The following is a 24,253-nucleotide window of genomic DNA, read 5'->3' on the forward strand; positions in this document are numbered from 1 at the left end:
TAGGACATTCTTGAACTGAATAAAATTAAACACATGAGTCCAATCAGAACAGAACACAAACAGTCTTTTCTATTCTCACATCATCTGGACCAAAAATCAGTTATGGAATGTTTCTTTTCTTTTTTTTCTAAGATGAAAAAAAAAATATCGTTCTCCCACGAATTCACTAAATCATGTAACATTTCTGCAGCGTTTTAGCACAAAAACCCTGTGTTATATTTATAAATCACCTGCTTACCAGTTTAATCATTTACATTTATCAGAAAAATCAGGTTAATAAACAAATATTCTTGAAAAAATATATTCTTGATGTTGATATATACATTGAAATTCAATGAAGGTGCAATTAATAAAGTGCAATTATTGGTAATATTATTTTGAATCTATTTACACCTATAAAATAAAGTCTATGCTGCCTCCATGTCCAAATAAATGGCATTATCACAGTGGGAACCATTCATTTCCCCCCTGAGTCTCTTCCAAGTGGTGTTGGTAGAATATGATAATTACTCCTATCTGTGGAGCTTCTACAGCATCATCATTAATAATGATGATGATCTCACTAGTTCTCCCACTGGACACACAACAGCACTGAAATCACACATTACACTTCATAAATTCTTCATGAAGTCAGAAAGAAAGACAGAGGTTCTACTTTCTCACATAACTGTACAGTTCTAAAGACACAAAAATATTTATCAAACATGCATAAAACATTTTTTTATATATGAATAATAGAATAATAGATTTTGCCATCATTCAAAGGTGTTGTTGTGAATACTCATTACGCACACCAACATGTGACTCTTATAAATAAACTGTCTATGCTGTGCTGCTGTGATATACTGTACTGACGCACATTTTCACATGCATGAATACATGCATGCATACACTTCCTCTTGCCTATTAGATGTTGTTTGCTAATATTAATCAACTGCTAGTTAACATGAACTTCCAATTAACACCACTTCTATAACATTTAGTAATATTGGTTTCACTTTATTTTAAGGTCCAATTCTTGCTATTAACCAACAATTAACAAAAAATTAAATTAAAAATAAATAAAAATAAAATAAAATAAAATAAACCCTGCTGCTTAATCATTAGTAAGGTAGTTCTTAAGTTTAGGATTAGGGATGTAGAATATGGTTATGCAGAATATGTGCTTTATAAGCACCAATAAACAGCCAAAATGTTAATAATAGGCATGCTAATAAGCAACTAGTTAATAATGAAAATTGGTCCCTATACTAAAGCGTTGTTGTAATATTTTCTAATTTCGTTAGATTTTTTTTTTTTTTTTTTTAATCAATAGTTGCACATTAACATTAATGTACAAATGACAAGCCATCGTATATACCTTTTTTTTTTTTTATCAACTAACAATAATAGGCATGTTGCTCATTGTCAGTTTGTGTAATTTACAGCAGTAACTATTGGTAATAAATGAGGTTTTATTGCAAACCAGTTGTCCACTAGTTGGCCTCTGAAATTTCCAGGTGGGCCACAGTCTCAAAATAATTAAACTTTTGTTATATTCACATAATCTTAATTAAAACACTACAATCATAATCACAAACTGACTCCAACAAAAATATAAAAAATAATTAACTTAAATATACAGTTTCTCTTATACTAGTAAAGAAAATGTAATTGACAGATGCTGGCCTCAGACAACACAAGACAAGCCTGTATATCAACAGGATGCATAGTAAGGATGTCAACAGAGGAAAGTTCCAGTCTCTCCTGAGGTCCGGCCATTCAGTTTATAGGTGTGTGTACATCCATTCATGCCATCATCCATTTGAATGTGTCTTCTGTACACTCGTATCAGCACTCAACACCCCTCCTTGTTTAATTAAGGTGGGACGTTTAGTGTTGGAAACCAATTTACAGCTTTCAGGAAAGGTGTGACAGTCACACTTCTATAACACCACAACGAGCAAAACCTTCATTTCCCACCTCGACACACATGCACACACACTCTTACAGACCTGGGTTCCACTCCCTCAAAGCAGAGACAAACCTCTAAAAATGTGCTAAAGAAATGCAGCGACATCTCTCATCCTCAAAATCAGCTCTATCTGTCCCTCTCCATCCTGTGGGTAAAAATAGACGCTTCCTTTCCCACTTTTGCAAACCGGCACTTTTCGTCAAGGTTACCATGGCAGCCAAACTAGAGAGCTCAACTAGCTTGAGGAACGCTGGGACCCCGTCCTAACAAGCACCGATATCATCGCCCCCTGTAACCTCCGGTCGAGCAAATCTGCATGATTGTTCTTTTATTCCTTTGTAGTCGGGCTGAGAGCGCTATTACGGTTATTGCGTATTGATTATGATAACCTTTGGCAGGCCTATATGATTCAAAGCCTCAGGACTGAGTCAATCAATAGAGCATTAGGATTCTCCAGCATGCGTGACTTTGTCCAGATAGCATGTTGTAGAGCTCATAGCACAGATTGAGACATGGCGACTTGGCATGCGTTGTATAGAAAAAGAATATGCACCATTTGGCGGATGAATAAACATTACGAGTGTTGCATGAACGTTGAACGAGAGCGGATATTTTAAACGAGAAGACGGGTGGCCGGCAGTAACTCTGGAGCAGGGGATGGGGTGTAATTTGTGATTACACAGCCAGTTGTGTCATCCACTCCTGAGCTCTCCGGCCCTCTGGTGTATATGCTTAGAGCATGATGAAGCACGTGTCAAGGTCAGCCTGACGTGTTCTGGACGTAATCCAACGCGTCTCGAATCACCGAGGGCCAGCAGAGAGCTCCTGGAGGCGTGCTTATCAGAAAAACATTTCCGCTTTCCTTCGCTTTGTGTCTGGCCATCACTTTTCTGAAAAATGTCTTTTCTCTTCTCAGATGACTTGCTGTAATGGATTTGTTACACATGCAGCCTACACTGAGAGTAAAGTATGCCAACAACCCTGTGTGTGATTTCACAAAACACTATGGTGGTGTCATGGTATAGCAATTGTATCAGATGGAAATGGCATTATGTTTTGTTTTTTTGTTTTTTGTATACTGTGGGACTGAAGGATTATGGTATGCATTTACAAGGTAGTCAGTGTATTTCTAAGAATTCCATTGAACAAATCCATGGAGTAAATATGGCAGCATGTCTAAAGATATTACTTTTTAACCAGTGCTGCAGGAGTAGATACTGCTGTGCATTTAAGTTTGAGGCATCCAGAATATACTGCTGGATGATGAATATACTATTTTAGGCATCTAGAATTTACTCCTGTCAGTGCCTCTCTCTCTCTAGTTTTTAAAAGACATCGTGCTTTTGTTAAAAAAATAATAAATAAATAAATAATGCAAAGGAAAGGAATATTCCTACCTATTTCCTATAAACAAAACTGAGAAAAGTACTTTTTGTTCTTCCATCTTTTAAATAATGTGTTGGGAACTGGTATCAAAGAAACTTGCAAAAACTGAAACTCATTTGGTACAATTTAAAATGTAATTTATTCCTGTGATGGCAAAGCTGACTTTCCAGTAGTCTTCTAAAAATATCTTACTGATTCCAAAATTTTGATTAATGAAATACTAAACATATGAAAAATTATATATTTTATTACATTACGTTATTATAATTACAAAAAAAAAAATGTTTATTATAAAATGTTTATTTTCTGGTGTTTTGTGGAATGTTTTGCTTTAGAAATAAGTATCTTTGATAAAAAAATAATAATAATTAAAAAAAAAAATTAAGAAAAAATATATGGAATAGCATGCATAAAAAAAAAAAAAAAATAGCTGAAAACTATGTCCTGAGAAATTACACTCAATCCTGACAGCATAAAAAAAAAAGAAAAATAAAAAAAAAGGCACAGAAATATCTGAGTGTAAGACAAAAAGTTAGCTCGATGTACAACACCATTAAAATGAGAGAAATTTGAATTGTCACATAGGTTGTATTTGCGTAAAAGCATGTGAATGAGTTTGTGTCTGTTGTTTCTTTCTTGGCGTGCATAGGCCTTGAGAGCCTGAGGCAGATTTCATCCTCTCTGTGAATATATGTAAATGAATCATCCAAAGGGGAGCTGGGGTGATTGGTTGGGCCGTCAGTGGCCTGTCCTCTACAGTTATAGATGATGTTCTTAGACAAATGTCTGTGTTTATGTATTTAAACCGCCCAAAACCAGCAAACTAAAGAATCACGTCAGTTCCTTTAGACTTGCATAAATGTCTGTTAAAGACAAATCAGATGATTCGCACATAGTAAATGTGTACTTTTTGTAATCTTAGAATATTGCTGACCCATCAACCCTCATTAAATCAAAAAAGCAAACACTCTTTACGAGGAAACAAGAGCTAAGCTACGTCAGTGCTTATCAAACCCAACAAACACACACATAATCAGGGCTTTGGTTAAACAAATGAAGACAGTTAAATGATAGCCTCTGAACACTGAGGGTGGTATTCGACCAGAGGACATTTCTTCCCGGAAAAGCTTCTTCAATTGAGTGTTACTACGAGGAGTGACCATTACTGTTAGGGATGCTTTTGCTGAATACTATTCTCACAGTCGTCTTTACTCTTCCCATAACTCTAAATGAGGGGTTTCCTTTTTTGTATTATTATTATCGGTCACCAATTATTTATTTTTTAATTATAATTTTTCGGTCCATTTAATGGATGTAAATTCTTCAATTTATAAAGGTTTGGAATAATAAATGTAGAAATGAATGACATTACATTTTTGAGTGAACGATCCCTTTAAGTTGCTAGTTTTTACTATAAACTTACTGACCCAAGGAAAAATGAGAGATCGGAGCAAACATCTGAATGGTCACGTGTGCTGATGAGGACATTCCGATTGTTGCTTTCCACCGCTGACAACAAGATTACAGCCTGTATATTCCAGTGCCAGATCATCACTTGCATTCAAGTATAACAAAAGGCACAATGGCCAAACTAAATCTAACTGCATTACCAGAGCTTTAGATTCATGACTAAACCAGTCCAACATTTCTTCACCTCATAAAACCCCAATCATTATGAGACAGTGGAAAAAAGGAATTAGATTCTTCTGTCTCACCTCTCGACCTTTCCTTGCTGTGTTTTCTACCATTTCAGCTTTATACGCTGATTAAGTGATCAGTCTCTCTCATACGGGACTGGGTTTCAATACGCCTCCGGGCACTCCGCCAAATGCGCCATCCACCAACCCAACCCAACCTAACAATGACAACCATTCAATATTTACCTTCAGGCCCTGTTGGAACACCACCACTCAACTGTCAGTGTCACAGTCAAGGCAGCCCTAGAGGAAAAGCTTAAATCTTAAGCTAATGCAGCGGCTTAAAACTCAAATCAACCTTGATTGTGCCTTTGACACAGCTGCATAAACAGTGGTTTCCTAGGGCACAGGAAAAGATCATTCAGAGCTCATTCGCTCCCGGAAGCTTTGATACTGCGGACGTGAAAGCATGTGCATTAGAGAAAAAGCACTGCATGCTCCGTTCTGCAGGAGATCAGAGTCTCACCTGAGCTGTCACAGAGGAGAACCGAGATTACCTGACTCTCTCTGCATCTTTCAAGCTGAGAAATTCTTCACTTGAACTGGGAGGTCATATGCTTGAGGAACCATGTGGGAGAGAAAGTCAGTGGCTATCTGGATGAGCAATTCTCCAAACTATTCATACTATTGCTAGTGCACAGTATGTATATTATGTCTAGTGTGCAAATGTTCTGCTTGTATGTAGAATATAAATGCTAAAATGTGCAGTACATGGCAGAGCACACTTTGAAGAACATTATATACTACAATGCAATATGCTTAAAAAAATGTATGTGACAATTTAACCATAAGTAGTAACGCAATCTTTACATAGCTTTTAACCAATTTGGGCAAAAATGCACAAAAATGTTCAAATTGCAAAAAAGCATACAGTTGGCATGAAGCCAATTATAGCTGGCATACAATATTACATGAAAAGTGTATTTAAATAATTGTTTTACAGAGATGTGCAATAGAGAAAATGTCCCCACTTAAAATGGTTGTTCCAAGGTCTACAAATGAGTAATTTGGTGTTTTTATTATATAGCTTTTATTTTATTATGTGGCCTTTAATAAGTAGATTTTCATTATCAAATGTAGTTGACTACCTATTTTAGCAAGAATAAAAAAAAAAAAAAATAGCATAATTAAAATAGTTTCTTTTTTTCCTCGCTTTGATATGATTAAACTAGTACAAAATGGACATACAAAACCAAAACAATTAAATAATAATAATAATACAAAAATTAAAATAATAATTAAATTATGTATTTATTTTCTAGCTTGGATATATGATATGATATGATTTTATCCATATTTTTACATTATGTTTACAAAGTCTATAGAATCATAAACCATTTCCATTTGAAGAAACCATTTCAAACCCCTCCCTCACCATGTTAAACTAAACTTTTCATTTATTAGATTATAACCTCAGGACAACTGCTGAATTAACATGCAATGTGAGGTAATACTACTGTTACTGTTGCATACTGAATACTGTTTTACATAACATGAAAAAAAAAAAAAAAAACTTGGTAGTGTATTGTGCAGCACACAGTATACTAGTATTACATTTCAGTTCATCGTTTTCAATCTTTTCCCATAGCACACAGTGTCAAGCGGTCGTGGTAATTTATTGCCTTACAGCAGGTATTCCCCCAGTGCAGCAGCACTTTAAGCTGTCATTCAGTGGGCCGTGTGAAATGCTTGCTGGGAATTTTTCAGAAATGTGATACAATAACAGTATCTGGGATATACACTTAAGAGGCTTCATTTAATCTTCATGGTGCAGACAGCAATTTGTAACATCATGGAGTATGCACCACACTCACCACCGGATACTACACTAAACACACGTCTCTCACTGATGGTACCCCAGGAAGTGTTTACCTCTTCAGTGTGTTGTCACTGCAGGCCATTCTGTTCTTCTGTTTGGGGTGAAGCATTTAACATTATTTCTTGCCGGAACCTGTTAGAGGGTCACAAACAATGTCAGTTTTGTCTCTCTGCCCAGAAATTGTCTCGATGTTATCAGATTATTTCTGATAAGCTTCTTAGCTTTCGAATTGTGTGTGTGTTGTAATGATGTCAGTGTTTTCTGTCAGGCTTTTTTTTCATCTATCTATCTCTCCCTCTCTTTAAGTTTCTCTGCTTTCCAATAACTCCAGAGACTATGTTCTTACCATATCATGGAAGCCGCATAAATGCTGCAGTTTGGGAGAGACTTTTTATGTAACTACATTTTTGAAAGTTGTTACAGAAGTTCAGCTGCAGTATAAAAAAAAAAAAAAAAAAAAAAAAAAACAAGAATAAAAAAAAAAACCTTTTCCAGTAACAAGCTAATTTTGAAGATGAGCAGCTGCAGTGTGACAATATTATAATTGCCATTTTTTTGTGGAATAATATTGCACATACAGCTTTGCAGCCACAAAAACATAATAGTCGAACATGCTCTCCCAAACTCTTTGCTTACACATGTATCCTTGGAAGATCTATTTGTTTTGTTTACTCACAAAACTCCACAGGTTGAATACATTTTTTTGTGGAATAATATTTTTTTGTGGAATAATATTGCACATACAGCTTTGCAGCCACAAAAACATAATAGTCAAACATGCTCTCCCAAACTCTTTGCTTACACATGTATCCTTGGAAGATCTATTTGTTTTGTTTACTCACAAAACTCCACAGGTTGAATAAATGATAAAAGTGTTCATTTTAGGGTGAACTATCTAAAGCATGCTAAAGCTAAGTTTAAGCTAACTGAAACTAACCTTTTTCATTTTGCTCAAAACATTAATAATCAATGTAACACCTGTAAACCATGTAAAGCATGATAAGAACTCTAACTGTTGGGATTGCAAGCAATCAAATTAAGTCGTAATACGAGTTTCAATAATTGTCACATTTATTCATTTTAAATTAGCTTTCTCAACACTAAAGATATATTATATGATTGATACAACCTGTGGGCAGCTGGTGGTACTGCAACAAGTGCCAAAATTAAAGGATGCCAACTTACGACTCGACCCAACGTGTTTTCAGGCATGTTGGCATTCTGCAAGAAAAAAAAAAAGTGGTATCCATGTTTTGTCTTGCCACATTCTAGTTTGATTGCACTTTATGTTTGATGTTGCTACTGTTTTGCATCTGAATTTTGCCTCAGGTATCTATAAATAATGTCTAGATATACGGTTTAATTATGCTACTTCTATAAAGGTAATTCATAATTGTTTTGGCTGGCAGGGTATTTGCCAACAGCAAATACCAGATGCTTTCAGACAATGGCAAAGGTTCAAAATAACACCACATCCTATTTAACTACCACATAACACTTTGGAAAATTCCCATGGCGAATAACAAAAATTAAATACAATTATATTTAATTCATATCTTTGTGCTAAAATGACTGTATATGCTTTGTTATAATTGAAAATGTATTAAATGTGACCTTTATTTTTTTCTTCTTCTTCTTGATGGACGCAAATCAAAAGATAATTCATAATCAGTCAGTCATCAGTCCAAAAACAGCTTCACTTTATGTAACACTTGGGTTAAAGCAAGTTATACATTCCAAATATGACTGGATGAGCCACAACGGAAACTATCAGAAAATACGCAAATTACATACAACAGTGACCACAAATCAGCAGAATTACAAGATAAGTCAAGTTTTGATGTTGTTTGGCAATAGAAATCAATCTAGAGTCACATCTTGTTAATGCCACACAGGAAAATGTCCACTACATTCAACATCAATTGTCTACAACTGCATGGAGACGTCATTTTCAACGTCAGATTTTTAAAGACATGTTTGTGTTTACTCCAATCACGATGATGACGACAGTATTGCACAGGCCACAAAATATAACTGGAGGGCACATGTGCCCTGAGTTTCTGTCCTATTTAGTATCACACAAGAGTGGAAGACATTTATTGGGCAGCCACCAACCAGCCAAAGCATATACATAGTTCTCTTACAGAAATGTACTTGTGTAAAATGATATGAAGTTTAAATCCCAAGTTGTTTCTTTGTGCAGTACAGTCATGCTGGACGAAAGGGGACTTAGAAGGTTATAGAACAAAGAAAAAAAATTAGAAAAATCCATCAAGTGGGGAGATTTTAAAGAAATGTAAAGATGATCAGCAAACTTTGTCTAGGTGCTACAAGTTTTAACAGTGACCTCAAACCAGTCTCCTGTGTTAATACCATCATCTGTTCCCAAACAGCCACTAAATCCGTTAAATCAAACGACACATTACGATGATTAAAGAGGGTGGATTTAAAAGGTAACTGAACCCACCACAACTCTCTCACAGCTCAGTATTTACATTTAAACAACAAGCCTCAGGTGGATCGCTGTTTACTCTTCATGTACTATTTATTAATTCCTTTCTAGCCGTTATAGTTCTTACAGGGGAAGCTCACGGCGAACTTATTTCCATTGCTTCCCATCGAGTTTCAGTAGCGCCTCAGAAATGGTCTATTTGGAAACAAAGACGCATTTTATTGTTGAGGCAAAGAATGTAGTGATTATTTTTATTGTAGACAATAACAGTCGGTTTGCTCTGCTTCATAATTTCCAATGGCAGCCGAGCCATTTATACTATCAGTGTTTATGTTCGCAGTCATGTTTATGTATCTGAAGCAATTTATGCTCATAAAAGCAAAAGGGTTGTGTAAATAAAAAAACGCTTCAATCGTGGGTGTCTTTTATCTGCACGTTTGTACATTTCTTGACATCAAACAGGAGTTAACTGTGTGTAGTAAATGCATTAAAACATGAACAAACATGTTTCAGTCAAAGCCAAACACATTTTTCGGTCGCGGTCTGTGTTTTTGATAGTAAGAAACAACATTGTTGGCATAATTCTAATATTTACCACACAACCAATTGAATATTTACCACACAACCAACTGGCTATTTACCACACAACCAATTGGTACTCATGCAGAAAAGACAGAGGGTCAGTGTGAAGGGTCAGTGTGTTCTTGTGTTGAGCGGTTAGGTCAAGTCCACACAGTTCAAGTTCACTCAATAGTGCACATAAATTGTTTCAGAATCAGACTTGTACACTGGTTGCATTGTAGGCGTTTGATTCACTATAAAGAACCAGCTCATAAGAGTATATTCCTGTTAATGAGGTTACACAAGTTGTTTTACATAATACTTTATACAGACTGCAAACTCGCATTCATTAAAAAAACATGTATTAACGTGATTTCATAAACTATGCAGCTGACTGAGTTAGTTCCACAGAACAAAGAGGCATCTGCAGGGATTCCTGTACAAATTTTTAATTATCGATCTAGGGATTTTAAGTATCGATACTGAGATCAGCAAGGACACACTTAAGTGATCAAAAGTGAGAGTCAAGAAATAATGTAACAAAATATTTATATCATATTTTTTGCACTTTCTAATCAGTGAGTCCTGAAAATGTATCCAGATTTCACCCAAAACTATAAGCAGCACAACAAATTTCAATACTGATAATAATAAGAAATGTTTGATTGGGAAATCACATACCAGAATTATTTCACAAGTAATAATTTCATTCTGCAGCATTGGTAAACAAGAAACAATAAAACAAATCTTACCGTTATCCATTTTTTTTTTTAACAGTAATGTACATTTTTATCTAGTCCAGGGTCTGCAACAAATTATGAAAACAGATATCGGCAAAATAAAGCTTAAACGGTGGCTGTATGTACAGTAGATAAAGAGTAGCAGAAGACTTTCTGTACATAGCTGCCAGACAAAGACAAAATAAAAAAAAATCTAATATATGGTTCTTTCCAGCTGATCAATGAGCGGCATTGTATGTGAGATGCATTTGCTCTACATACTTGAGCTTCTGTACTATGCACACTCATACATCAGCACAGTAGACATCTAATGTTTTCACTGGATTAGACACACAAAAGACCCAATGACATCACATCCTCACTTGAGCTGGAACACAAAGGTAGCGTCCAACAGACGGCCGGCCATTAACATTACAGAGGGTGCTGAAAGACAGAAAGTGTGTGCGCAACTCAGAAGGAATGCCATTTCATTGTCTCACTACATTTATGCTGCTATAATGCTCCATCGTTCTTTCTCATTATGCGTTGCTTCCAGGGCAAATGCCCAATACACGATATTATGTCAACAAATTTGTAGTAGTGTGCGTTATAATCAGCATATCAGCCCCTACAGAGTCTCTCTCATGTCTACAGGGAGGAATAAAATCTCGACAAGTGTTTAATTACATTATTCCTTCCCCCTCCGTCCTAATCCATGTAATCTCTTCTCTCTCCAACTCTTTCTCTTATCCAGGAACTTTGATGTTACCCGCACACACACTCCAGATACCCTTAAGCCCCGGTGGCCAAGGACCAGAAAGCGTCTGATGGCGTGCCTGATTGCTGCAGATTCTGCCAAACGTCTGATTACATCTCCCCTCACGTCTTCCCAGCGCCGCCTCCCGAAAGGAAGCGAACAGGAAGTGCGGGGGTCTCGCGAATGTGGCTACCATATGGCGCTGATTGTATTGCCGCTGACACGGAGGGCGGTGGATGGATGTGATTGGATAATGATGGGGATCAGCCATGTGTGGATGTGATTCTGAGAGATGAACCGAGACAAAGATTTGGGGTGAGGAAGAGGTACTGAAGAGAAGATTGGATTAGGGATCAGGGCATATGAAAACATCTGTCAGATACAAAAACCTATGTTTCTCTCTCTCTCATGCTGATTTAGACCTTGTTTATATCTAGTCCTGACATCCTTCCCAGGTGATCTGATCTGAAGTGGAAAGTAGGTGTAAACAGATCACTTAAACCACATTCAGAGGCAGTCAATAATGAATCAGTATAAACGTTAATCTGGACTGATGAATCCTGGACAACATCAAATTACTGTCTACTAGTGAAACACAGAATAATTCCACAGAAACAGGAGTTTTAAACTTTTCCAGCTGTGTGCGGCTCTAAAAGAAAACATCCGTCCAATCAAACTATTGGAAAAGATCCATACGTGCACAAGAGATCATGGAATATTTCTGGTTTGCCTGACATCAGAATGCAACTGACCATAGGAAGCACATATATTCAAAGTTCAGGTAATACAGTTGCCTAACAAAAATAATAAAAATCTTGAAATGTCACATCTGTGATATTAAAATTCAAGTATATTTGATAGCAGCAAAGAAAACAAAAATGACGACTCTATTCGACAGTTATTCTCATCTATTTTTGTTTTCTTTGCGCACAAAAAAGTACTCTAGTAGCTTCGTAAATTACGGTTGAACCACTGATGTCACACTATTTCAACAATGTCTTTATTACCTTTCTGAACCTGGGAACATTTTGGCTATACTGCGGCCTATGGAGGGTCAGAAAGCTGTGGGATTCCATCAAAAATATCTTAATTTGTGTTCTGAAGATGAACAAAGTTCTCATGGGTTTGGAACCACGTTAGGGTGAGAAATGACAGAATTTAATTAATTAAATTAATTCAAGTACAACAGCTTTCAGCTGAGAACGGCCCATAGAGAAAAGTTGTCTGTCAGTCAGAAGTGTTTTGTAGAGTCAGCACAGCTCCGGCCCATTATCTTCTCACCGATGACTAGACTGAGCCGACATTGTTGCATTTCAGCCAGAATCGACCCGAATGTGCTTGCTATCTGGGATATTCACGCTCATTTTTTATGTCCTAGCCTTTTTAAGCAGTTGATTTATGCTAATCAATGGACTGTTAGGCTATGTTAATAAGTGCAGTCATTCTGTGAAATTATATTAATATTTTTCAGCACACCACAATCATTATATAACTTAAGTTATTCTCTAATGAATTAAACAGTTTGTTAACATACAGATTGAAAGCATGAATGAATCTTCCTCTCTCTCTGTGTGTGTAGTGTACTGTAGCCTATGCATGTGTTTATGCGGGAGAGGGGTGTGATTTTTGAATAACAATCAAATAATACAAGGCGTTCTTTAAAGGTCCCTTCTTCGTGATCCCATGTTTTAAACTTTAGTTAGTGTGTAATGTTGTTGTTAGAGTATAGATAATATCTGTAAAATTCTAAAGCTCAAAGTTCAATGCCAAGCGAGATATTTGATTTAACAGAATTCGACTACAAAAAACGACCCGTTTGGACTACAGCCCTCTAGTTCCTGCAGTAATGACGTCACTAAAACAGTGTTTTGACTAACCTCTGCCCACATGAATACACAAACAGGGGGTGTGGTCTTGTTGCGCTCCGACGGAGAAAAGGAAGAGCTGCGTTTGTTTGTCGCCATGTCGTTGAAACGCTGTTATTTTCATCTCGGAGTCCAATCATCTTTGTTTGGGCTTCCCATGGACGCTGTACTTAGAGATCAATGGTTACAATTTATGTTTAACTCTGTTCCCGAAAATTATAATCCACATCATGGCCGCGGGAAGTGGGGGTGCTGGGGGTGCTGCAGCACCCCCTAGTGACGAGAGGGAGATAAAAAAAATGTAGGCCTATTAAAATATTTTGCACAATTTATAAATTCCTTATGAATATTTTAGAAAATGATTTTGACACACGTAGGCTATTACGTATATATTTTGGATTTTAATTTCATATTTTGAGGCCTAATCAACACAGGTTCGGAAGTTACGTTGTCAACGTCAGGCAGGCAGGTTTGGTCGCCGAGTAACGAGGTATCCCGCTCGTTCCAGGCAGAATACATCCATCTTTATATAATACAGCGCACCTCGACATTTGGACACCTGTAACCAGGGCACCCCGCCTGCATGTAGCTCAGGTAAGAGCATTGTGCTGCCGCGCTTGTAACATTTATTTTTTTGGCAACAAGTGTGGGATCAGCTTTGACTAGCGAAGCAATTGTAAGTAGTACACTATAGTATTTTTGTAAGGTGGTGGGGATGGAGATGGAGAGTATTATTTCGTTCGTGTGTTCTTTGCGTAATGGTTGTGGAGAACTGTTAAATAATGTTTAAATAGTCTGAGATTATTTCCTTGTGGTTTGTGTAAAAAGGTTGGAGATGGAGACAGAAAGCTTTATACTGTGCGTGTGTTCTTTGCGTAATGGATGTGGAGAACTGTTCAATAAACAAATTGCTTAAATAGTCAGAGATTATTTCCTTGTGGTGTGCGTAAAAAGATTTTGGAGTTAATAGAGTTGCGTGTGACATAAACGTGCAGTGACTCAAGCCAGCTGACCAAATACGATTGCATTGTTTTAGCGTTATTGTGAAGTTTGATTAATATTATATTTTGTTGTAATATTATTTGTTGTATCTAAATAAGTTGCATGTATGTATAGGCTATCTGAAATTGTAATGAAAGTAATTATTTTGTTTTCTTTCGATTATTAAACTATTATTTCTGATTCTGCTTCAGATTAATAACGCATTGCGCATATCTGAGAACTGATGTCTGTGTGTTTCAGACCCTGGCTGGCTGTGCACTGAAGTGTATATGACAATAAAGTAGTAAATCTCAATGTATTTATTTTTAAAATGTATTTTAAATAGGCCTATAAAAAAAAAAAAAAAATCACAGCACCCCCTGTTCAAAATTACTTCCCGCGGCCCTGATCCACATGTAAAACTACTGTATATGCAGCACATTTTGCTGAGGACAACTTCCTCTCAATCAGTTTAATGCCAGATTCGCACAAAGATTATTCTTGAAAGATGGAGCAGTTCCCTCTTTGTCTGGAGAAGGCGTTGTTTATGGACCACAACCGGTAAGTGTATTTTATTATTTAAGTTGGTACGTTTAAAAGTTACTGTAACTTATTACACAAAGGGCAATGCTGTTTAGCTTTGTTAACTAGATGTTAGGGCTGTGCAAAAGAAACGAATGCGATTTTCATGCCCATCCCGTCAGTAAAAACGCTCCTGCACATGCTCCTGCCCACTTGCTTCTCAAAACTAGCCAAATCGTGCGTTTCCAGGAGGGCAGCGCGCGCTCAGCTGCTGTCGAATCACAACACTGGAACCGCTGGCCCAATCAGAACTCCTTCTATCCCTCCTTCAGAAATACGTAATAAGGAAGTTATCAGCCCGTTTTTATGACAGTGAAAACAGCGGTATACAGATAGGTGAATTGTGTGAAAAATACAGTTTTTTTACACGCGAAACATGAACACGTTATATTGCACACTGTAAACACAATCAAAGCTTCAAAAAAGCAAGAAAAACGGGACCTTTAAATATTTGTTTCGAAATGCCCATCCCTAAATAGCAAATTTAGGTCTGCTCCTCATAACATACTCTCAAGGCAATACAGAACTTTTTAATTTTTGAAATATTCATTCAAAATTTGTACAATTGAATTTGTTGATTTTCATAAGATTTGCTTAGATCCCACTCAGGGTTATGTTTAAGAGGTGAACAATCCAAAATTGTTCCAAAATTGTTTACATTGTATATGAATCATATCATATAAATTCACATAAAACTACCTACTCGTAAAACAATTACATGTTCTTATTGTATGGCTTTAAAAAATGGAAGGTGGCACACAATTTCCATGAACTTCTTAAGTGGCAGTTTTATGATGTTTTTGGTGCCTATTCACTGTATAGTAAAGAGCAGTGTGAACATTTTTCAAAACATCTCCATAGTGTTCCATAGAAGACTGAAAGTCACACAGATTTAGATCAACAGGAGAGTGAGTAAATGAGAACACATTTTATCATTTTAGCTGATCTATCACCAAAGAGTGATGAGCAATGGTTTTTCATTATTACTAAAAACATAACCAGCGACTTTCTCTAATCTTTGATATGATCACACACCCTGCATCAGAAAAAAGAGCAGTAAAATTACAAATGTAATGTGTGAGACTGAAATCAGGTGCATATACATGCACACACTAACAAAATCTATCCAAGACAATCAATATCCATTGTATTTCAGCATTTTACTGGCCTTTTATTGGAAGAGTCAAAACTCTCATTTGCATCAAACTGATTGAACAAATCCCACAACATTTTTACAGAAGCCAAAATGCCCAAAGCGATCAGTTTGCTACTAAAGCAGCCAAAAATAATGACTATCCGCCTTTTCAGAAGCTATAAGATGGAATATGAAAGAACAGAGAACAGACATATAGGTGTGTAATCAAAGTAAAAGTCTATAAAACTAAAAACGCAAGATGAAATGAAAGAGAGGGAAAGAAAACACAAACAAAGACAGACACTATAAAACTGTGCAGCCCAGACAGACGTCAAGCTCATCTCTCCTCCACTCGCCACCCCTTTTCTTTCCTCAATTTTATGACTTTAATTGCAGCTATTTAATAATTTTCAAACTATTTTGCCTGAAGGCAGAACCACCCATAAATCACCATATGAGTGTGAGCGGAACATTCTTTCTCTTTCACCTCCCTCTCTTTCTCCTTTCATCGCTCACTCGTTCTGTTTCTCCTCGCTTCTTTCGACTGTCACATGTCTGTCTTCCATTCGGCTCTGAGGTTTATATGTATGACTTCACATCCTTTTCTTGCTAGGTCTGAACCTATGTATATATATAGAAACAGATATCAGATATTTCTCTCCTCCACTTTCCACTAATCCATTTTTCTGTCAGTTTTCCTTTAAATCACTCCAAACCATCCCATCTCTCTCTCTATCAAATTACTGAAGGCTGCAAATACAGGTGGAATGTGGAAAGCGAAGGAACATATACATATATACTTATATATATTCTCATGTGTGCATGTGTCTCACACTGAGTATGGAACATGGAAAAATCCTTGACATTTGACAATCCGTGACAGGATGAACAAATGCTCTGAACACATGACACTTCTCTAACAAATGTGTAAATCATGGCTGTGCTTCAGAGCTTCTACTTTCTGCATCACAAATGGGATAAAGAACACATAACATGTGAAGAGAACTACATTCATATAAGAAGAAAAAACTGCTGCCTCTGGGTGTTACCAAGATGACCGGCGAGTGAACTGACTTGCCTTAAAGGGACCTAACCAGGCATGACAAGATAAAAGCTGGCTATGTCTCAATGTGCTCCATTGTTCAGTAGCAAGGCTGCAAATGATGTTCCATTCCATTAACAGATACTGTGCCAACAGAGATGGAACACCACACTAAAATCTCTACTAGAGTTTCCTGTGATACTTATGAAATGATGTCGCAACACAGCAATTGAACTTAGAGTGTGAATTCTACAGAACGAATTTTAGGAGTATAACTATGAGACTTGAGAACAATATGATTACTGACTGTACATACTGTATGACAATTTGCAGTTAAAATTAACAAATTGATTAACACATGTGGAATTATATATGGAATTATATACATAACAAAAAAATGTGAAACAACTGAAAATATGTCATATTCTAGGTTCTTCAAAGTAGCCACCTTTTGCTTTGATTACTGCTTTGCACACTCTTGGCTTTCTCTTGATGAGCTTCAAGAGGTAGTCACTTGAAATGGTCTTCCAACTGTCTTGAAGGAGTTCCCCGAGAGATTCTTAGCACTTGTTGGCCCTTTTGTCTTCAGTCTGCGGTCCAGCTCACCCCTGAACCATCTCGATTGGGTTCAGGTCCGGTGACTGTGGAGGCCAGGTCATCTGGCGCAGCACCCCATCACTCTCCTTCTTGGTCAAATAGCCCTTGATGCCTTCAGTGTGACTCTACAATTTTAATAGTCATGAAAATAAAGAAAACTCTTTGAAAGAGGTGTGTCCAAACTTTTGGTCTGTACTAATATATATATATATATATATATATATATATATATATATATATATATATATATATATATATATATATATATATATATATATTTTAACAGTAAAATTGTGTAAATATTTTAGCAAAAATAAGAACAATTTTATAAAAATTAAGAAATACATTTCCTGTCTGCTTAGTGTCATTCAATGTATTTAATTTATGAAATTAATTTGAGTCAAATTATAGGGCTGCATCTATACGGCTTTAAAAAGACTGCAAAAAGTCTGAGGAAAGACCTTTTAAAATAATGTCATGTATTTATCCCTTAAAGCACTAAAATAATTGGTAATAGAATAATTTAAGAACCTGAATCATTAGGAACCTGAATCTTTAAAGGAAGAGTTCACCCAATAATTGTGTCATCATTTACTCATTCTCAGGTCATTCCAGACCTGTAGGACTTTCTTTGGTCTGTGAAAAAAAAAAAAAAAAAAAAAAAAAAAGATATTTTGAAAAAAAAATAAAAAATAAATGTTGTCCATGATAAAAGTCAGTGAGATACAGTGTTGCTTAGACCCAATGTTCTTTAAAATGTATTCTTTTGTGATCTGTAAATTGACCTCTGCATAACTATTTCTTAAACTTATGATCTGATAACTTATGAAGACAAATGTTTTGCTGATGGAAAGCTGGCGCAGCACACCTGTTAGGACACGGTGCAACATGCTATAAATAAATCATTTTTTTCTTTCATACCTCTCTCACAGGCACTGTCTGTTTGTGCTTGAGAACCAATCTAACAGAAGAGACGACTGTGTCCACACACACGGAATGAGGGAAAATAAACAAGTGACAGGCCTTTATGAGCTGTCCAGCTTTAGTTCCGTCTCCATCTCTATTTCTGCCACATATGTAGAGCAGCTTTGTCACTCTCGCTCTCACAATTACTTAGAGAGGTAAAATGGTGAAAATAGAATGAGATTCTCAACTGACTTTTATTTCCTCATTTTCACCAAACTACACTCTAAAAAACGCTGGGTTGTTTTTTCAACCCAAATGCTGGGTTGAGGCCGTTGGATAGGACTTTGGGATGTTTTAACCCAAGTTTGGGTTGAAAATAACTCTCTTTTTTAACCCAGCGAGGCTGGGTTGAGGACGCGGACGTGAAGGAGAGCACGCACGTCACGTCAAAATCGTACGTCTCCAGTGCGAGCAGCCGCCATTTTCTCAGCGTGATAGAAGCGAGAAGCGAGTGAAAGACTATGGTAAGTAAATATTCAAAATGTAAAGTTATCTTTTATTGTTTACCCGGTTGTATGAAAGGCTGAAGGTTTTATGAAAGGCGGAAACAAAGGAGCTTAACGTTATATATATATATATATATATATATATATATATATATATATATATATATATATATATATATATATATACAAAAAAAAACGGACGCGGTTTTCGACTCAGACACGGAGGTCTTAACTGCCTCATGTAACGTTACTGAACGGAGGATGTACTTTTAATATAACGTCCGTGAATGTATTTTGTCATATTTACCTAAGATTTTACATTATCTGTACTTTTTGAGGCGTTAACAGACGGTTATGGTCACGGTTACGCTCATGTGAATTTGTTTTTTTTTTCGCGGTTAAACTGAATGTATGTTTGTCTCCTAAAGGAAACGGCATTGTGTAGTAAAGACTAGCACAATTATTTTGAGGCTGTTGAAGTGGTAACTGTTAAAAGTATGTTTTACATGTAATATTTCAGACTTGTCAAGCTTGTATCTTCATTGTCCTCGCGCTGAGAGTTAAAGACACAGAAGCTGTTTGTGTGAGGAATCACAGACCTGTGTGAGGATGAGGAGGTGTTCTTCTGAAGAGAGGGACAGACGGTTTAAGGAGAGTAAACTTCAGAATAACATCAAGTTATCATTATTTTTACTAAGACTAAAATGTTTTTTTTTTTTAGATGTTGAAATCCAGAGACAAGATAACTTCATTCTTTTGAGACTGATGTAAGTTAAGTTATTATTACTTTTTTTTTTTAGAAAATTAATGTTTCTGTTGTGTCCTGCCTGTTAACTTCACATTTCTGTCTGTGTGTGTGTGTGTGTGTGTGTATATATATATATATATGTATGTATGTATGTATGTATATGTTAATATTTTATTGAAACCATTGATGTCCCTCTTTGCAGAACTCAAACTAACTGGAGTTAAGGACACAGAAGTCTGCTTGTGTGAGGAGGTGGTTTTCTCAGCTTCTTCTGAAGAGAGGGAAAGATCGTTTAAGGCAAGTAAACTTCATAATTTCATGTTATCAGTTGTTGTTGTGTTTTACTAAGAGTAAAATAATATTTGTTTTTGTAGATGTTAAAAGCAAGAGACATGGGAGAGCATCATTCCTTTGAGATTTTATGTAAGTTATTTTTAGAAAATAAATGTTTCTGTTGTCTCCTGCCAGTTTACTTCACATTTTGATGCAACAACAGTGTGATTACGTGCTTATTTCATTAAGACCATTGATGTCTGTGTTTTTTATTGCAGAACTCAAACCAACTTTGGAGTTGTCTGATTTGGAGAGTCATCATTCTTGGTCTTCGCTCTTAGAGGTAAAGTTCACACAAAAAATCATTTACTTGCCCTCAAGTCATTCCACACCTATAAGACTTTTGTCTGTCTTTACAACATAAATTAATATATTTTTAGTTTTCTCATAATATTTGTTAATCCATTTATAGTTTAGATAATCAGTATTTTCAAGCTTCATAAATATAGAGTTATTGTAGAAGTAAATTCTGATATTTATATATGAATACATCTTAAATTATATGATAGCAAACATGTATGTTCAAAATAAAATACTGGTCTCCCAGACCAGCAATGGAGGACACAAAAAGAGAATATTAAATGTATTCATATGTTTTCCAAAAAATGAGCAGAGTTTGTATGAGTCTGGAAAAACATGGGGAGAGTAAATTATGAACATTTTAATTATTTGGTGAACTAACGGTTTGAAGAGCAGCCCTCCATGTACATGAATATTGTGAGGTATGTGAATGTCATGTCTGTTTTAATGTTTCAGTAAAGAAGCTTTCTGAAAGCAATATTTATTCAAACAATATCACCTGTCCTCACACTAGTGCTGCCATTATAGCCTCCTGGAGCGCTGTGGTGGACTGAGACATTAAACAACCGCACAAAGTGTTGAAACTTTAAAACCGATTATTTACCTATCCTTACGAATGTGAATACACCTCTACCTGAAAATGGATAGTTTAATTAAATGTTTAATTTTTTCAAATGTGTTTCTCTTAGGCCACTGATGAACAGGCGGTGACTGGGATGAATGCTGGTCAGAGAGGAGAATCTTCTTTCCCCTAAACTGATGCAGCGGTGGTTTTAAAGGAGGACGCTGGCCTGGATGATGTAGAAGATGTCACATGCTGTGCTGATGGGGTTTCTTCATGATTACATCAGTTATGCTAAAGAGATCATGAAAATTGACCGTGATGCATGATCTGTATTCATGGACTATGAAACAAACTGTAAGTGTATAATTTGTTAAAAAAAAAAAGTTAAATGCTTTTTCTGTGTTGTTTAGTAGAAGAGTTTACACTCTGTCATTCATACACCTGCTCACATTCTTTCACACACACACACACACACACACACAAATGCGTCTGTTAAATGTTATAATATCAAAGTTAATGTTGTGATTTATTTGTGTACTGTCATGCCAGAATAGTTGGAAAAAAACCTAACTAATTGTAAATTTATTGTATAAGTGTTTTCGTATATTTTTATACAATATATACAATTGAACAAAGTCCAATTTGATCTTAAGTTATATTCATCAAATGTTCAATGCTTTGTTTATGAATTCTGTAGCTGTTAATGCCATCCTTTTCTGCATTTCTTCTAACATGTTACTTTTTGACTTTTCTCTTGTTTTTAATAAATATTTTCCTTTTGATAATTATTATTTGTGTGTAAAAGTGATATTTAAAATGAACAACATTTGTAGGTTTAATGCCTAGCTCAATTTGGGTTAATTTTAACGTAGAAATGCATCGTTTCCCCACATGGCTTCACTCTGCGAGTTTATTTTCTGCCAGCAGGAGGCGCTAAGAGCGGGAGAGGTAGGTTTCTCCGGTAACGGCTGCAGAACGGTGCTGAGCTCACAAACGCTGCCTTATCAAGCACATGAGAAATGATATCGAACATTTTCTAAATACAGTAGTTTTCCTTCTGAAAAACAGTGATAAAAAACACCCGCTCTGGTTTTTGAAACCCTGCAATATAGTCATTTTAAACCATAAAAAAGGCAACCCAGCAGGCTGGGTTAAATATGATAACCCAACTGGTTGGGTTAAAACAACCCAGCGCTGGGTTCGTCCCTTTTTGACCCAGCGCTGGGTTGTCAAAATAACCCAAATTGGGTTGTTTTCAACCCAGCAGTTTTTAGAGTGTAGACTAGAGGGCAGCAGCATCTGTGCGTCTCCGCTGAAGTGACTTGTTCAGACCTGTCTGGAGATAAACAGACTCGTTTAAGAGGGTGATGCATCACTGCTGCTTCATTTACATATGCATTCATTTACTCAAAACATGCTCTACAGGCATAGGTTTGTTATCAGTATTGGTATCGCTATTATCGATACCAATACTGAGTAATTAGTAATTGCCCATCTGTACAGTTTTATTTAGATATTAATTGCGAAAACGAGTACTTTTTCACTTTTTCTTAGACGGGTCAAAGTTCAGTTTAAAGAGGGCCTTTAACATTCTTGTATGCCATTCAATGTCTTTTATCACTCTACAAAAACAGTCAGAGGAATGTCTTTGTGGTGACTTGACTTTTTTGTGTTTTATCTTTAGCTTTATCAGTTAGTGGCTTGAGAAGTGAAGGTTTCTATGGACACACACACACACACACACACACACCCTCCTTGTCTTGAATGGCACAGCTCAACTTCCTGTGTTTACCAAAACAACACCTATATATAGTCTCCATTGGTCTTTTATAGAACCAAGGGACCACACCTTTCCTTTCCTAGTGAGAAAGAAAGAACCAGTGTGTCCATGCGGGTGTGCATCAGGATTATAATCATCACATGACGGGTGTGAGACTGTTTGTGCGTTTAATATTTGTAACATGAGTCAAACGCCTGTACTGATCTCATGACCTGGAAGTGCGAGAATGAAATTTACACTGACAAACAAATGAGAGAAGAGCTGAAGCAGAGAAGCGTTGCACAAAATAGAGAACATGAATGGGTGAGAGGATTGTGGGAAACATTTAAAGCCCATCTGACCTTTTGACCCTGAGCTGCAAAGGGGACGGTTGGAGACGAGACTGTCCACCACAGATATAAATATTTGGCATTCGCCATCGAGAGACTGCCACAAGCTGCTCCTCAAATAATCACCTGTCCATCACACACACTTTCTCTCCTGTAGGAAAACACACTTCCTGCAAGACAGATAAATAAAGATTGTCATCTAACCCAGATGCTCATGGGAGCCAGCGACAAAGAGCTTTTCAGCCGATGAGTGAAACTTCACATAATGCTGGGAAAAGTATCACACTGCAGAGCTAAAATTAACTCCTACACCTGAAAGCTGATTTTCTTCCTCACTGCTCACATTCTCACCTGTGCTGAGGTGTTATAATAGAGTTATTTCAAGTTGTGTCATTACTGGATGTTAAAATATTTTCTCCTATCAGAAATTAATGTGCAGAAACAATTAGAAATAAGTAATTCACTAACAACATAAACACCATGAACATACTTGAAACTTACGGATATAATTTTTTATTTAATTTTTTGATAATATGTTTGGCAACACTAGTGCAACAAAATAAAACTATAGCTTTAAAGCAGGCCACCGTAGGTCTAAACTATTTTTTAGAAGCTTTTTTTTTCTGTAAAAATACAATGTCAAATTTATTCTGACAATTTTTTTTCTTGCCATTGAAAGGCAATTAAGTGATTTTATGTACACTACCATTCAAAAGCAGTATGATTATTATAATTTTTTCATTATTTTATTCAGCAAGGATGTATTAAATTGATCATATATATAATGTTCAAATCCAGTAACAAAATCTGTTATTTTAAGAATGCGTACATATGTGTTGGGTGGAGCTATCAATATAGAGGTGAGAAAGGGGTGTCAACACTGGCTACCAGAAATCATTTTCCCCAGCTTTAATTACTCAGCATCATGTCGTTCCAAACCCATAAGACCTCCGTTCATCTACGGAACACAAATTAAGATATTTTTTTATTTATTCTGAATGTAGTTACCACAATCAAGGTCCAGAAACATCGCACAAAAAAAGTATTCTCGTAGCTTTGTAAAATTATGGTTGAACCACCGGTGTCACATGGATTGTTTTACTGATGTCCTTGCTACGTTTCTGGACCTTAATTGTGGTAACTACATTTCTGTCTATGGGAGGGTCAGAGAGCTCTCGGAATTCATCAAAAATATCTTAATTTGTGTTCTGAAGATGAGCAAAGGTCTTGCTGGTTTGG

General features: G+C 36.2%; 2 long non-coding RNA genes across 2 annotated transcripts; both read left to right on the forward strand.

Moving 5' to 3' along the window:
• The first annotated feature begins 18,728 nt into the window (after window positions 1-18,728).
• Window positions 18,729-20,005, forward strand: LOC127964650 (uncharacterized). The gene is made up of 3 exons (XR_008155098.1): window positions 18,729-18,977; window positions 19,480-19,726; window positions 19,910-20,005. It is a non-coding gene; the product is annotated as an uncharacterized LOC127964650 (long non-coding RNA).
• A 74-nt stretch (window positions 20,006-20,079) lies between these two features.
• Window positions 20,080-21,694, forward strand: LOC127964655 (uncharacterized). The gene is made up of 3 exons (XR_008155105.1): window positions 20,080-20,130; window positions 20,259-20,323; window positions 21,030-21,694. It is a non-coding gene; the product is annotated as an uncharacterized LOC127964655 (long non-coding RNA).
• Window positions 21,695-24,253: the final 2,559 nt, after the last annotated feature.

This window comes from Carassius gibelio, chromosome B9, assembly GCF_023724105.1.
Source record: "Carassius gibelio isolate Cgi1373 ecotype wild population from Czech Republic chromosome B9, carGib1.2-hapl.c, whole genome shotgun sequence".
Taxonomy (NCBI): Eukaryota; Metazoa; Chordata; class Actinopteri; order Cypriniformes; family Cyprinidae; genus Carassius; species Carassius gibelio.